The sequence below is a fragment of the Macaca mulatta genome, chromosome 9 (assembly GCF_049350105.2).
Source record: "Macaca mulatta isolate MMU2019108-1 chromosome 9, T2T-MMU8v2.0, whole genome shotgun sequence".
Classification (NCBI taxonomy): domain Eukaryota; kingdom Metazoa; phylum Chordata; class Mammalia; order Primates; family Cercopithecidae; genus Macaca; species Macaca mulatta.
Genome location: NC_133414.1, coordinates 40,765,718 through 40,781,819, shown reverse-complemented (window position 1 = coordinate 40,781,819; position 16,102 = coordinate 40,765,718).

Sequence of the window (16,102 nt, the reverse complement as noted above, 5' to 3'; positions counted from 1 at the left end):
AATCTGAAAAGAAGCTTTCTGAGAAACTGCTTAGTGTTCTGTTAATTCATCTCACAGAGTTACATGTGTATTTCGGGGATCTCTTTGCTAGCCTTATTTCTGTGGAATCTGAGAACAGATATTTCGGATCCCTATGAAGACTATAGGGCCAAAGGAAATATCCTCAGATTACAAAGAGAAAGAAGCTTTCTGAGAAACTTCTTTGTGTTCTGTGAAATCATCTCAAAGAGTTACAGCTTTCCCCTCAAGAAGCCTTTCGCTAAGACATTTCTTGTTGTATTGGCAAAGTGAAATTTGGAAGCCCATAGAGGACTATGGTGAAAAAGGAAATATCCTCAGATGAAATCTGGAAAGAAGCTTTCTGAGAAACTGCTTAGTATTCTGTTAATTCATCTCGCAGAGTTACATGTGTATTTCGTGGATCTCTTTACTAGCCTTATTTCTGTGGAGTCTGAGAACCGATATTTCGGTTCCATTTGAAGACTATAGGGCCAAAGGAAATATCCTCCGATAAAAAAGAGAAAGATGCTTTCTGAGAAACTTCTTTGTGTTCAGTGAAATCATCTCACAGAGTTACAGCTTTCCCCTCAAGAAGACTTTCGCTAAGACAGTTCTTGTGGAATTGGAAAAGTGATATTTGGAAGCCCACAGAGGACTATGGTGAAAAAGGAAATATTCTCAGTGAAATCTGGAAAGAAGCTTTCTGAGAAACTGCTTAGTGTTCTGTTAATTCATCTCCTAGAGTTACATGTGTACTTAGTGGGTCTCTTTGCTAGCCTTATTTCTGTGGAATCTGAGAACAGATATTTCGGATCCCTTTGAAGACTATAGGGCCGAAGGAAATATCCTCCGATAACAAAGAGAAAGAAGCTTTCTGAGAAACTTCTTTGTGTTCTGTGAAATCATCTCACAGGGTTACAGCTTTCCCTCAAGAAGCCTTTCGCTAAGACAGTTCTTGTGGAATTGACAAAGTGATATTTGGAAGCCCTTAGAGGGCTATGGTGAAATAGTTAATATCCTCAGATGAAATCTGGAAAGAAGCTTTCTGAGAAACTGCTTAGTGTCCTGTTAATTCATCTCACAGAGTTACATGTGTGTTTCGTGGATTTCTTTGCTAGCCTTTCTTATGTGGAATCTGAGAACAGATATTTCGGATCCCATTGAAGACTATAGGGCCTAAGGAAATATCCTCCGATAACAAAGAGAAAGAAGCTTTCTGAGAAACTTCTTTGTGTTCTGTGAAATCATCTCACAGAGTTACAGCTTTCCCCTCCAGAAGCCTTTCGCTAAGACAGTTCTTGTGGAATTGGCAAAGTGATATTTGGAAGCCCATAGAGGACTATGGTGAAAAAGGAAATATTCTCAGTGAAATCTGGAAAGAAGCTTTCTGAGAAACTGCTTAGTGTTCTGTTAATTCATCTCATAGAGTTACATGTGTATTTCGTGGATCTCTTTGCTAGCCTTATTTCTGTGGAATCTGAGAACAGATATTTCGGATCCCTTTAAGACTATAGGGCCAAAGGAAATATCCTCCGATAACAAAGAGAAAGAAGCTTTCTGAGAAACTTCTTTGTGTTCTGTGAAATCATCCCACAGAGTTTTAGCTTTCCCCTCAAGAAGCCTTTCGTTAAGACAGTTCTTGTGGAATTGGCAAAGATATATTTGGAAGCCCTTAGAGCGCTATGGTGAAAAAGGAAATATCCTCAGATGAAATCTGGAAAGCAGCTTTCTGAGAAACTGCTTAGTGTTCTGTTACTTCATCTCACAGAGTTACATGTGTATTTCGTGGATCTCTTTGCTAGCCTTATTTCTCTGGAATCTGAGAACAGATATTTCGGATCCCTTTGAAGACTATAGGGCCCAAGGAAATATCCTCCGATAACAAAGAGAAAGAAGCTTTCTGAGAAACTTCTTTGTGTTCTGTGAAATCATCTCACAGAGTTACAGCTTTCCCCTCCAGAAGCCTTTCGCTAAGACAGTTATTGTGGAATTGGCAAAGTGATATTTGGAAGCCCATAGAGGACTACGGTGAAAAAGGAAATATTCTCAGTGAAATCTGGAAAGAAGCTTTCTGAGAAACTGCTTAGTGTTCTGTTAATTCATCTCATAGAGTTACATGTGTATTTCGTGGATCTCTTTGCTAGCCTTATTTCTGTGGAATCTGAGAACAGATATTTCGGATCCCTTTAAGACTATAGGGCCAAAGGAAATATCCTCCGATAACAAAGAGAAAGAAGCTTTCTGAGAAACTTCTTTGTGTTCTGTGAAATCATCTCACAGAGTTTTAGCTTTCCCCTCAAGAAGCCTTTCGTTAAGACAGTTCTTGTGGAATTGGCAAAGATATATTTGGAAGCCCTTAGAGCGCTATGGTGAAAAAGGAAATATCCTCACATGAAATCTGGAAAGCAGCTTTCTGAGAAACTGCTTAGTGTTCTGTTACTTCATCTCACAGAGTTACATGTGTATTTCGTGGATCTCTTTGCTAGCCTTATTTCTGTGGAAACTGAGAACAGATATTTCGGATCCCTTTGAAGACTATAGGGCCCAAGGAAATATCCTCCGATAACAAAGAGAAAGAAGCTTTCTGAGAAACTTCTTTGTGTTCTGTGAAATCATCTCACAGAGTTACAGCTTTAGCCTAAAGAAGCCATTCGCTAAGACAGTTTTTGTGGAATTGGCAAAGTGATATTTGGAAGCCCATAGAGCTCTATGGTGAAAAAGGAAATATCCTCAGATGAAATCTGGAAAGAAGCATTCGGAGAAACCGCTTAGTGTTCTGTTAATTCATCTCACAGAGTTACATGTGTATTTCGTGGATCTCTTTGCTAGCCTTATTTCTGTGGAATCTGAGAACAGATATTTCGGATCCCTTTGAAGACTATAGGGCCAAAGGAAATATCCTCCGATAACAAAGAGAAAGAAGCTTTGTGAGAAACTTCTTTGTGTTCTGTGAAATCATCTCACAGAGTTACAGCTTTCCCCTCAAGAAGCCTTTCGCTAAGACAGTTCTTGTGGAATTGGCAAAGTGATATTAGGAAGCCCATGGAGGGCTATGGTGAAAAAGAAATATCCTCAGATGAAATCTGGAAAGAAGCTTTCTCAGAAACTGCTTAGGGTTCTGTTAATTCATCTCAGAGAGTTACATGTGTTTTTCGTGGATCTCTTTGCTAGCCTTATTTCTGTGGAATCTGAGAACAGACATTTCGGATCCCTTTGAAGACTATAGGGCCAAAGGAAATATCCTCCGATAACAAAGAGAAAGAAGCTTTCTGAGAAACTTCTTTGTGTTCTGTGAAATCATCTCACAGAGTTACAGCTTTCCCCTCAAGAAGCCTTTCGCAAAGACAGTTCTTGTGGAATTGGCAAAGTGATATTTGGAAGCCCTTAGAGCGCTATGGTGAAAAAGGAAATATCCTCAGATGAAATCTGGAAAGAAGCTTTCTGAGAAACTGCTTGGTGTTCTGTTACTTCATCTCACAGAGTTACATGTGTATTTCGTGTATCGCTTTGCTAGCCTTATTTCTGTGGAATCTGAGAACAGATATTTCGGATATGTTTGAAGACTATAGGGCCAAAGGAAATATCCTCCGATAACAAAGAGAAAGAAGCTTTCTGAGAAACTTCTTTGTGTTCTGTGAAATCATCTCACAGAGTTACAGCTTTCTCCTCAAGAAGCCTTTCGCTAAGACAGTTCTTGTGGAATTGGCAAAGTGATATTTGGAAGCAGAAAGAGGGCTATGGTGAAAAAGGAAATATCCTCAGATGAAATCTGGAAAGAAGCATTCTGTGAAACTGCTTAGTGTTCTGTTAATTCATCTCACAGAGTAACATGTGTATTTCGTGGATCTCTTTGCTAGCTTTATTTCTGTGGAATATGAGAACAGATATTTCAGATCCCTTTGAAGACTATAGGGCCAAAGGAAATATCCTCCGATAACAAAGAGAAAGAAGCTTTCTGAGAAACTTCTTTGTGTTCTGTGAAATCATCTCACAGAGTTACAGCTTTCCCCTCAAGAAGCCTTTCGCTAAGACAGTTCTTGTGGAATTGGCAAAGTGATATTTGGAAGCCCATAGAGGGCTACGGTGAAAAAGGAAATATCCTCAGATGAAATCTGAAAAGAAGCTTTCTGAGAAACTGCTTAGTGTTCTGTTAATTCATCTCACAGAGTTACACGTGTACTTCGGGGATCTCTTTGCTAGCCTTATTTCTGTGGAATCTGAGAACAGATATTTCGGATCCCTTTGAAGACTATAGGGCCAAAGGAAATATCCTCAGATTACAAAGAGAAAGAAGCTTTCTGAGAAACTTCTTTGTGTTCTGTGAAATCATCTCAAAGAGTTACAGATTTCCCCTCAAGAAGCCTTTCGCTAAGACAGTTCTTGTGGAATTGGCAAAGTGAAATTTGGAAGCCCATAGAGGACTATGGTGAAAAAGGAAATATCCTCAGATGAAATCTGGAAAGAAGCTTTCTGAGAAACTGCTTAGTATTCTGTTAATTCATCTCACAGAGTTACATGTGTATTTCGTGGATCTCTTTACTAGCCTTATTTCTGTGGAGTCTGAGAACAGATATTTCGGTTCCATTTGAAGACTATAGGGCCAAAGGAAATATCCTCCGATAAAAAAGAGAAAGATGCTTTCTGAGAAACTTCTTTGTGTTCAGTGAAATCATCTCACAGAGTTACAGCTTTCCCCTCAAGAAGACTTTCGCTAAGACAGTTCTTGTGGAAATGGAAAAGTGATATTTGGAAGCCCACAGAGGACTATGGTGAAAAAGGAAATATTCTCAGTGAAATCTGGAAAGAAGCTTTCTGAGAAACTGCTTAGTGTTCTGTTAATTCATCTCCCAGAGTTACATGTGTACTTAGTGGGTCTCTTTGCTAGCCTTATTTCTGTGCAATCTGAGAACAGATATTTCGGATCCCTTTGAAGACTATAGGGCCAAAGGAAATATCCTCCGATAACAAAGAGAAAGAAGCTTTCTGAGAAACTTCTTTGGGTTCTGTGAAATCATCTCACAGAGTTACAGCTTTCCCCTCAAGAAGCCTTTCGCTAAGATAGTTCTTGTGGAATTGGCAAAGTGATATTTGGAAGCCCTTAGAGGGCTATGGTGAAATAGGAAATATCCTCAGATGAAATCTGGAAAGAAGCTTTCTGAGAAACTGCTTAGTGACCTGTTAATTCATCTCACAGAGTTACATGTGTGTTTCGTGGATTTCTTTGCTAGCCTTTCTTATGTGGAATCTGAGAACAGATATTTCGGATCCCATTGAAGACTATAGGGCCTAAGGAAATATCCTCCGATAACAAAGAGAAAGAAGCTTTCTGAGAAACTTCTTTGTGTTCTGTGAAATCATCTCACAGAGTTACAGCTTTCCCCTCAAGAAGCCTTTCGCTAAGACAGTTCTTGTGGAATTGGCAAAGTGATATTTGGAAGCCCATAGAGGACTATGGTGAAAAAGGAAATATTCTCAGTGAAATCTGAAAAGAAGCTTTCTGAGAAACTGCTTAGTGTTCTGTTAATTCATCTCATAGAGTTACATGTGTATTTCGTGGATCTCTTTGCTAGCCTTATTTCTGTGGAATCTGAGAACAGATATTTCGGATCCCTTTAAGACTATAGGGCCAAAGGAAATATCCTCCGATAACAAAGAGAAAGAAGCTTTCTGAGAAACTTCTTTGTGTTCTGTGAAATCATCTCACAGAGTTTTAGCTTTCCCCTCAAGAAGCCTTTCGTTAAGACAGTTCTTGTGGAATTGGCAAAGATATATTTGGAAGCCCTTAGAGCGCTATGGTGAAAAAGGAAATATCCTCAGATGAAATCTGGAAAGCAGCTTTCTGGGAAACTGCTTAGTGTTCTGTTACTTCATCTCACAGAGTTACATGTGTATTTCGTGGATCTCTTTGCTAGCCTTATTTCTGTGGAATCTGAGAACAGATATTTCGGATATCTTTGAAGACTATAGGGCCAAAGGAAATATCCTCCGATAACAAAGAGAAAGAAGCTTTCTGAGAAAATTCTTTGTGTTCTGTGAAATCAACTCACAGATTTACAGATTTCCAATCAAGAAGCCTTTCGCTAAGACAGTTCTTGTGCAATTGGCAAAGTGATATTTGGAAGCCCATAGAGGGCTATGGTGAAAAAGGAAATATCCTCAGATGAAATCTGGAAGGAAGCTTTCTGAGAAACTGCTTAGTGTTTTGTTAATTCATCTCACAGAGTTACATGTGTGTTTCATGGATTTCTTTGCTAGCCTTTCTTCTGTGGTTCTGAATACCGATATTTCGGATCCCATTGAAGACTATAGGGCCAAAGGAAATATCCTCCGATAACAAAGAGAAAGAAGCTTTCTGAGAAACTTCTTTGTGTTCTGTTAAATCATCTCACAGAGTTACAGCTTTCCCCTCAAGAAGCCTTTCGCTAAGACAGTTCTTGTGGAATTGGCAAAGTGATATTTGGAAGCCCATATAGGGCTATGGTGAAAAAGGAAATATCCTCTGATGAAATCTGGAAAGAAGCTTTCTGAGAAACTGCTTAGTGTTCTGTAAATTCATCTCACAGAGTTACATGTGTGTTTCGTGGATTTCTTTGCTAGCCTTATTTCTGTGGAGTCTGAGAAGAGATATTTCGGATCCCTTTGAAGACTATAGGGCCAAAGGAAATATCCTCCGATAAAAAAGAGAAAAAAGCTTTCTGAGAAACTTCTTTGTGTTCTATGAAATCATCTCACAGAGTTACAGCTTTCCCCTCAAGAAGCCTTTAGCTAAGACAGTTCTTGTGGAATTTGAAAAGTGATATTTTTAAGCCCATAGAGGGCTATGGTGAAAAAGGAAATATCCTCCGATGAAATCTGGAAAGAAGCTTTCTGAGAAACTGCTTAGTGTTCTGTTAATTCATCTCACAGAGTTACATGTGGATTTCGTGGATCTCTTTGCTAGCCTCATTTCTGTGGAATCTGAGAACAGATATTTCGGATCCCTTTGAAGACTATGAGGCCAAAGGAAAAATCCTCCGATAACAAAGAGAAAGAAGCTTTCTGAGGAACTTCTTTGTGTTCTGTGTGATCATCTCACAGAGTTACAGCTTTCCCCTCAAGATGCCTTTCGCTAAGACAGTTCTTGAGGAATTGGCAAAGTGATATTTGGAAGCCCATAGTGGGCTATGGTGAAAAAGGAAATCTCCTCAGAAGAAATCTGGAAAGAAGCTTTCTGAGAAACTGCTTAGTGTTCTGTTAATTCATCTCACAGAGTTACATGTGTATTTCGTGGATCTCTTTGCTAGCCTTATTTCTGTGGAATCTGAGAACAGATATTTCGGATCCCATTGAAGAGTATATGGCCATAGGAAATATCCTCCGATAACAAAGAGAAAGAAGCTTTCTGAGAAACTTCTTTGTGTTCTGTGAAATCATCTCACAGAGTTACAGCTTTCCCCTCAAGAAGCCTTTCGCTAAGACAGTTCTTGTGAAATTGGCAAAGTGATATTTGGAAGCCCATAGAGGGCTATGGTGAAAAAGAAAATATCCTCAGATGAAATCTGGAAAGAAGCTTTCTGAGAAACTACTTAGTGTTCTGTTAATTCATCTCCCAGAGTTACCTCTTTATTTCGTGGATCTCTTTGCTGGCCTTATTTCTGTGGAATCTGAGAGCAGATATTTCGGATCCCTTTGAAGACTATAGGGCCAAAGGAAATATCCTCCGAAAACAAAGAGAAAGATGCTTTCTGAGAAACTTCTTTGTGTTCTGTGAAATCTTCTCACAGAGTTACAGCTTTCCACTCAAGAAGCCTTTCGCTAAGACACTTCTTCTGGAATTGGCAAAGTGATATTTGCAAGCCCTTAGAGGGCTATGGTGAAAAAGGAAATCTCCTCAGATGAAATCTGGAAAGAAGCTATCTGTGAAACTGCTTAGTGTTCTGTTCATTCATCTCACATAGTTACATGTGTATTTCGTGGATCTCTTTGCTAGCCTTATTTCTGTGGAATCCGAGAGCAGATATTTCGGATCCCTTTGAATACTATAGGGACAAAGGAAATATCCTCCGAAAACAAAGAGAAAGATGCTTTCTGAGAAACTTCTTTGTGTTCTGTGAAATCATCTCCCAGAGGTACAGCTTTCCCCTCAAGAAGCCTTTCGCTAAGACAGTTCTTGTGGAATTGGCAAAGTGATATTTGGAAGCCCATAGAGGGCTATGGTGAAAAAGGAAATATCCTCAGATGAAATCTGGAAAGAAGCTTTCTTAGAAACTGCTTAGTGTTCTGTTAATTCATCTCACAGAGTTACATGTGTATTTCGTGGATCTCTTTGCTAGCCTTATTTCTGTGGAATCTGAGAACCGATATTTCGGATCCCTTTGAAGACTATAGGGCCAAAGGGAATATCCTCCGATAACAAAGAGAAAGAAGCTTTCTGAGAAACTTCTTTGTGTTCTGTGAAATCATCTCACAGAGTTACAGCTTTCCCCTCAAGTAGCCTTTCGCTAAGACAGTTCTTGTGTAATTGGCAAAGTGATATTTGGAAGCCCATAGAGAGCTATGGTGAAAGAGGAAATCTCCTCAGACGAAATCTGGAAAGAAGCTTTCTGAGAAACTGCTTAGTGTTCTGTTAATTCATCTCACAGTGTTACATGTGTATTTCGTGGATCTCTTTGCTAGCCTTATTTCTGTGGAATCTTAGAACATATATTTCGGATCCCTTTGAAGACTATAGCGCTTAAGGAAATATACTCCGATAACAAAGAGGAAGAAGCTTTCTGAGAAACTTCTTTGTGTTCTGTGAAATCATTTCACAGAGTTACAGGTTTCCCCTCAAGAAGCCTTTCGCTAAGACAGTTCTTGTGGAATTGGCAAAATGATATTTGGAAGCCCATAGAGGGCCTTGGTCAAAAAGGAAATATCCTCAGATGAAATCTGGAAAGAAGCTTTCTGAGAAACTGCTTAGTGTTCTGTTAATTCAGCTCACAGAGTTACATGTGTATTTCGTGGATCTCTTTGCTAGACCTTTTTCTGTGGAATCTGAGAACAGATATTTCGGATCCCGTTGAAGACTATAGGGCCAAAGGAAATATCCTCCGATAACAAACAGAAAGAAGCTTTCTGAGAAACTTCTTTGTGTTCTATGAAATCACCTCATAGAGTTACAGCTTTCCTCTCAAGAAGCCTTTCGCTTAGACAGTTCTTGTGGAATTGGCAAAGTAATATTTGGAAGCCCATATACGGCTATGGTGAAAAAGGACATCTTTTCAGATGAAATCTGGAAAGAAGCTTTCTGAGAAACTGCTTAGTGTTCTGTTAATTCATCTCACAGAGTTACATGTGTATTTCGTGGATCTCTTTGCTAGCCTTATTTCTGTGGAATCTGAGAACAGATATTTCGGATCCCATTGAAGGCTCTTGGGCCAAAGGAAATATCCTCCAATAACAAAGAGAAAGAAGCTTTCTGAGAAACTTCTTTGTGTTCTGTGAAATCATCTAACAGAGTTACAGCTTTCCCCTCAAGAAGCCTTTCGCTAAGACAATTCTTGTGGAATTGGCAAAGTGATATTTGGAACCACTAGAGGACTATGGTGAAAAAGGAAATATCCTCAGATGAAATCTGGAAAGAAGCTTTCTGAGAAACTGCTTAGTGTTCTGTTCATTCATCTCACAGAGTTACATGTGTATTTCGTGGATCTCTTTCCTAGCCTTATTTCTGTGGAATCTGAGAACAGATATTTCGGGTCCCTTTGAAGACTATAGGGCCAAAGGAAATATCCTCCTATAACAAAGAGAAAGAAGCTTTCTGAGGAACTTCTTTGTGTTCTGTGAAATCATCTCAAAGAGTTACAGCTTTGCCCTCAAGAAGCCTTTCGCTAAGACAGTTCTTGTGGAATTGGCAAAGTGATATTTGGAAGCCCATAGACGGCTAATTTGAAAAAGGAAATATCCTCAGATGAAATCTGGAAAGAAGCTTTCTGAGAAACTGCTTAGTGATCTGTTCATTCATCTCACAGAGTTACATGTGTATTTCGTGGATCTCTTTGCTAGCATTATTTCTGTGGAATCTGAGAACAGATATTTCGGATCCCTTTGAAGACTATAGGGCCAAAGGAAATATCCTCCAATAACAAAGAGAAAGAAGCTTTCTGAGGAACTTCTTTGTGTTCTGTGAAATCATCTCACCGAGTTACAGCTTTCCACTCAAAAATCCTTTCGCTAAGACAGTTCTTGTGGAATTGGCAAAGTGATATTTGGAAGCCCATAGTGGGCTATGGTGAAAAACTAAGTATCCTCAGATGAAATCTGCAAAGAAGCTTTCTGAGAAACTGCTTAGTGTTCTGTTAATTCATCCCACAGAGTTACATGTGTATTTCGTGGATCTCTTTGCTAGACTCATTTCTGTGGAATCTGAGAACAGATATTTTGGATCCCTTTGAAGATTATAGGGCCAAAGGAAATATCTTCAGATAACAAAGAGAAAGGAGCTTTCTGATAAACTTCTTTGTGTTCTGTGAGATCATCTCACAGAGTTACAGCTTTCCCCTCAAGAAGCCTTTCGCTAAGACAGTTCTTGTGGAATTGGCAAAGTGATATTTGGAAGCCCATAGAGGGCTATGGTGAAAAAGGAAATATCCTCTGATGAAATCTGGAAAGAAGCTTTCTGAGAAACTGCTTAGTGTTCTGTTAATTCATCTCACAGCGTTACATGTGTATTTCGTGGAACTCTTTGCTAGCCTTATTTCTGTGGAATCTGAGAACAGATATTTCGGGTCCCTTTGAAGACTATAGGGCCATAGGAAATATCCTCCTATAACAAAGAGAAAGAAGCTTTCTGAGAAACTTCTTTGTGTTCTGTGAAATCATCTCACAGAGTTACAGCTTTCCCCTCAAGAAGCCTTTCGCTAAGACAGTTCTTGTGGAAATGGCAAAGTGATATTTGGAAGCCCATAGAGGGCTATGGTGAAAAAGGAAATATCCTCAGATGAAATCTGGAAAGAAGCTTTCTGAGAAACTGCTTAGTGTTCTGTTAATTCATCTCACAGAGTTACATGTGTATTTCGTGGATCTCTTTGTTAGCCTTATTTCTGTGGAATGTGAGAACAGATATTTCGGATCCCTTTGAAGACTATAGGGCCAAAGGAAATATCCGCTGATAACAAAGAGACAGAAGCTTTCTGAGAAACTTCTTTGTGTTCTGTGAAATCATCTCACAGAGTTTCAGCTTTCCCATCAAGAAGCCTTTCGCTAAGACAGTTCTTGTTTAATTGGCAAAGTGATATTTGAAAGCCCATAGAGGGCTATGGTGAAAAAGGAAATATCCTCAGATGAAATCTGGAAAGAAGCTTTCTTAGAAACTGCTTAGTGTTCTGTTAATTCATCTCACAGAGTTACATGTGTATTTCGTGGATCTCTTTTCGAGCCTTATTTCTGTGGAATCTGAGAACAGATATTTCGGATCCCGTTGAACACTATACGGCCAAAGGAAATATCCACTGATAACAAAGAGAAAGAAGCTTTCTGAGAAACTTCTTTGTGTTCTGTGAAACTATCACACAGAGTTACAGCCTTCTCCTCAAGAAGCCTTTCGCTAAGACAGTTCTTGTGGAATTGGCAAAATGATATTTGGAAGCCCATAAAGGGCTACGGTGAAAAAGGAAATATCATCAGATGAAATCTGGAAAGAAGCTTTCGGAGAAACTGCTTAGTGTTCTGTTAATTCATCTCACAGAGTTACATCTGTATTTCGTGGATCTCTTTGCTAGACTTATTTCTGTGGAATCTGAGAACAGATATTTCGGATCCCTTTGAAGACTATGGGGCAATAGGAAATATCCTCCGATAACAAAGAGAAAGAAGCTTTCTGAGAAACTTCTTTGTGTTCTGTGAAATCATCTCACAGAGTTACTGTTTTCCCATCAAGAAGCCTTTCGCTAAGACATTTCTTGTGGATTTGTCAAAGTGATATTTGGAAGCCCATAGATGGATATGGTGAAAAAGGAAATCTCCTCAGATGAAATCTGGAAAGAAGCTTTCTGAGAAACTGCTTAGTGTTCTGTTAATTCATCTCAACGAGTTCCATCTGTATTTCGTGGATATCTTTGATAGCCTTATTTCTCTGGAATCTGAGAACAGATACTTCGGATCCCATTGAAGACTATAGGGCCAAAGGAAATATTCTCCGATAACAAAGAGAAAGAAACTTTCTGAGAAACTTCTCTGTGTTCTGTGAAATCAACTCAGAGTTACAGCTTTCCCCTCAAGAAGCCTTTCGCTAAGACAGTTCTTGTGGAATTGGCAAAGTGCTATTTGGAAGCCCATAGTCGGATACGGTGAAAAAGGAAATATCCTCAGATGAAATCTGGAAAGAAGCTTTCTGAGAAACTGCTTAGTGTTCTGTTAATTCATCACATAGAGTTACATGTGTATTTCATGGATCTCTCTGCTAGCCTTATTTCTGTAGAATCTGAGAACAGATATTTCGGATCCCTTTGAAGACAATAGGGCAAAAGGAAATATCCTCCGATAACAAAGAGAAAGAAGATTTCTGAGAAACTTCTTTGTGTTCTGTGAAATCATCTCAGAGTTACAGATTTCCCCTCAAGAAGCCTTTCGCTAAGATAGTTCTTATGGAATTGGCAAAGTGATATTTGGAAGCCCTTCGAGGGCTATGGTGAAAAAGGAAATCTCCTCAGATGAAATCTGGAAATAAGGTTTCTGAGAAACTGCTTAGTGTTCTGTTTATTCATATCACAGAGTTACATGTGTATTTTGTGGATCTCTTTGTAGCCTTATTTCTGTGGAATCTGAGAACAGATATTTCGGATCCCTTTCAAGACAATACGGCCAAAGGAAATATCCTCCGATAACAAAGAGAAAGAAGCTTTCTGAGAAACTTCTTTGTGTTCTGTGAAATCATCTCACAGAGTTACAGCTTCCCCTCAAGAAGCCTTTCGCTAAGACAGTTCTTGTGGAATTGGCAAAGTGATATTTGGAAGCCCATAGAGGGCTATGGTGAAAAAGGAACTATCTTCAGATGAAATCTGGAAAGAAGCTTTCAGAGAAACTGCTTAGTGTTCTGTTAATTCATCTCACAGAGCTACATCTGTATTTCGTGGATCTCTTTGCTAGCCTTATTTCTGTGGAATCTGAGAACAGATATTTCGGATCCCTTTGAAGAGTATAGGGCCCAAGGAAATATCCTCCGATAACAAAGAGAAGGAAGCTTTCTGAGAAACTTCTTTGTGTTCTGTGAAATCATCTCACAGAGTTACAGCTTTCCCCTCAAGAAGCCTTTTGCTAAGACAGTTCTTGTGGAATTGGCAAAGTGATATTTGGAAGCCCTTAGAGGGCTATGGTAAAAAAGGAAATATCCTCAGATGAAATCTGGAAAGAAGCTTACTGAGAAACTGCTTAGTGTTCTGTTAATTCATCACAGAGTTACATGTGTATTTCGTGGATCTCTTTGCTATCCTTATTTCTGTGGAATCTGAGAACAGATATTTCGGATCCCTTTGAAGACTATAGGGCCAAAGAAAATGTCCTCCGATAACAAAGAGAACGAAGCTTTCTGAGAAACTTCTTTGTGTTCTGTGAAATCATCTCACAGAGTTACAGCTTCCCCCTCAAGAAGCCTTTCGCTAAGAGAGTTCTTGTGGAATTGGCAAAGTGATATTTGGACGCCCATAGAGGGCTATGGTGAAAAAGTAAGTATCCTCAGATGAAATCTGGAAAGAAGTTTCTGAGAAACTGCTTAGTGTTCCTTTAATTCATCTCACAGAGTTACATCTGTATTTCGTGGATATCTTTGCTAGCCTTATTTCTGTGGAATCGGAGAACAGATATTTCATCCCTTAGAAGACTATAGGGCCAAAGGAAATATCCTCCGATAACAAAGAGAAAGAAGGTTTCTGAGAAACTTCTTTGTGTTCTGTGAAATCATCTCACAGAGTTGCAGCTTTACCCTCAAGAAGTCTTTCGCTAAGACAGTTCTTGTGGAATTGGCAAAGTGATATTTGGAAGCCCATAGAGGGCTATGGTAAAAAAGTAAATATCCTCAGATGAAATTTGGAAAGAAGCTTACTGAAAAACTGCTTAGTGTTCTGTTAATTCATCTCACAGAGTTACATGTGTATTTCGTGGATCTCTTTGCTAGCCTTATTTCTGTGGAATCTGAGAACGGATATGTCAGATCCCTTTCAAGACAATACGGCCAAAGGCAATATCCTCCGATAACAAAGAGAAAGAAGCTTTCTGAGAAACTTCTTTTTGTTCTTTGAAATCATCTCACAGAGTTACAGTTTTCCCATCAAGAAGCCTTTCGCTAAGACAGTTCTTGTGGAATTGTCAAAGTGATATTTGGAAGCCCACAGAGGGCTATGGTGAAAAAGGAAATCTCCTCAGATGAAATCTGGAAAGAAGCTTTCTGAGAAACTGCTTAGTGTTCTGTTAATTCATCTCACCGAGTTCCATCTGTATTTCGTGGATCTCTTTGCTAGCCTTATTTCTCTGGAATCTGAGAACAGATATTTCGGATCCCTTTGAAGACTATAGGGCCAAAGGAAATATCCTAAGATAACAAAGAGAAAGAAGCTTTCTGAGAAACTTCTTTGTGTTCTGTGAAATCACCTCAGAGTTACAGCTTTCCCCTCAAGAAGCCTTTCGCTAAGATAGTTCTAGGGGAATTGGCAAAGTGATATTTGGAAGCCCTTAGAGGGCTATGGTGAAAAAGGAAATCTCCTCAGATGAAATCTGGAAATAAGGTTTCTGAGAAACTGCTTAATGTTCTGTTCATTCATATCACAGAGTTACATGAGTATTTCGTGGATCTCTTTGCTAGCCTTATTTCTGTGGAATCTGAGAACAGATATTTCGGATCCCTTTGAGGACTATAGGGCCAAAGTAAATATCCTCCGATAACAAAGAGAAAGAAGCTTTCTGAGAAACTTCTTTGTGTTCTCTGAAATCATCTCACAGAGTTACAGCTTTCTCCTCAAGAAGCCTTTCACTAAGACAGTTCTTGTGGAATTAACAAAGTGATATTTGGAAGCCCATAGAGGGCTACGGTGAAAAAGGAAATATCATCAGATGAAATCTGGAAAGAAGCTTTTGAAGAAACTGTTTAGTGTTCTGTTAATTCATCACATAGAGTTACATGTGTATTTCATGGATCTCTTTGCTAGCCTTATTTCTGTAGAATCTGAGAACAGATATTTCGGATCCCTTTGAAGACAATAGGGCCAAAGGAAATATCCTCCGATAACAAAGAGAAAGAAGATTTCTGAGAAACTTCTTTGTGTTCTGTGAAATCATCTCAGAGTTACAGATTTCCCCTCAAGAAGCCTTTCGCTAAGATAGTTCTTGTGGAATTGGCAAAGTGATATTTGGAAGCCCTTCGAGGGCTATGGTGAAAAAGGAAATCTCCTCAGATGAAATCTGGAAATAAGGTTTCTGAGAAACTGCTTAGTGTTCTGTTTATTCATATCAAAGAGTTACATGTGTATTTCGTGGATCTCTTTGTAGCCTTATTTCTGTGGAATCTGAGAACAGATATTTCGGATCCCTTTGAGGACTATAGGGCCAAAGTAAACATCCTCCGATAACAAAGAGAAAGAAGCTTTCTGAGAAACTTCTTTGTGTTCTCTGAAATCATCTCACAGAGTTACAGCTTTCTCCTCAAGAAGCCTTTCACTAAGACAGTTCTTGTGGAATTGGCAAAGTGATATTTGGAAGCCCATAGAGGGCTACGGTGAAAAAGGAAATATCATCAGATGAAATCTGGAAAGAAGCTTTTCAAGAAACTGCTTAGAGTTCTGTTAATTCATCACATAGAGTTACATGTGTATTTCATGGGTCTCTTTGCTAGCCTTATTTCTGTAGAATCTGAGAACAGATATTTCGGATCCCTTTGAAGACAATAGGGCCAAAGGAAATATCCTCCGATAACAAAGAGAAAGAAGATTTCTGAGAAACTTCTTTGTGTTCTGTGAAATCATCTCACAGAGTTACAGCCTTCCCCTCAAGAAGCCTTTCGCTACGACATTTCTTGTGGAATTGTCAAAGTGATATTTGGAAGCCCATAGAGGGCTATGGTGAAAAAGGAAATATCCTCAGATGAAATCTGGAA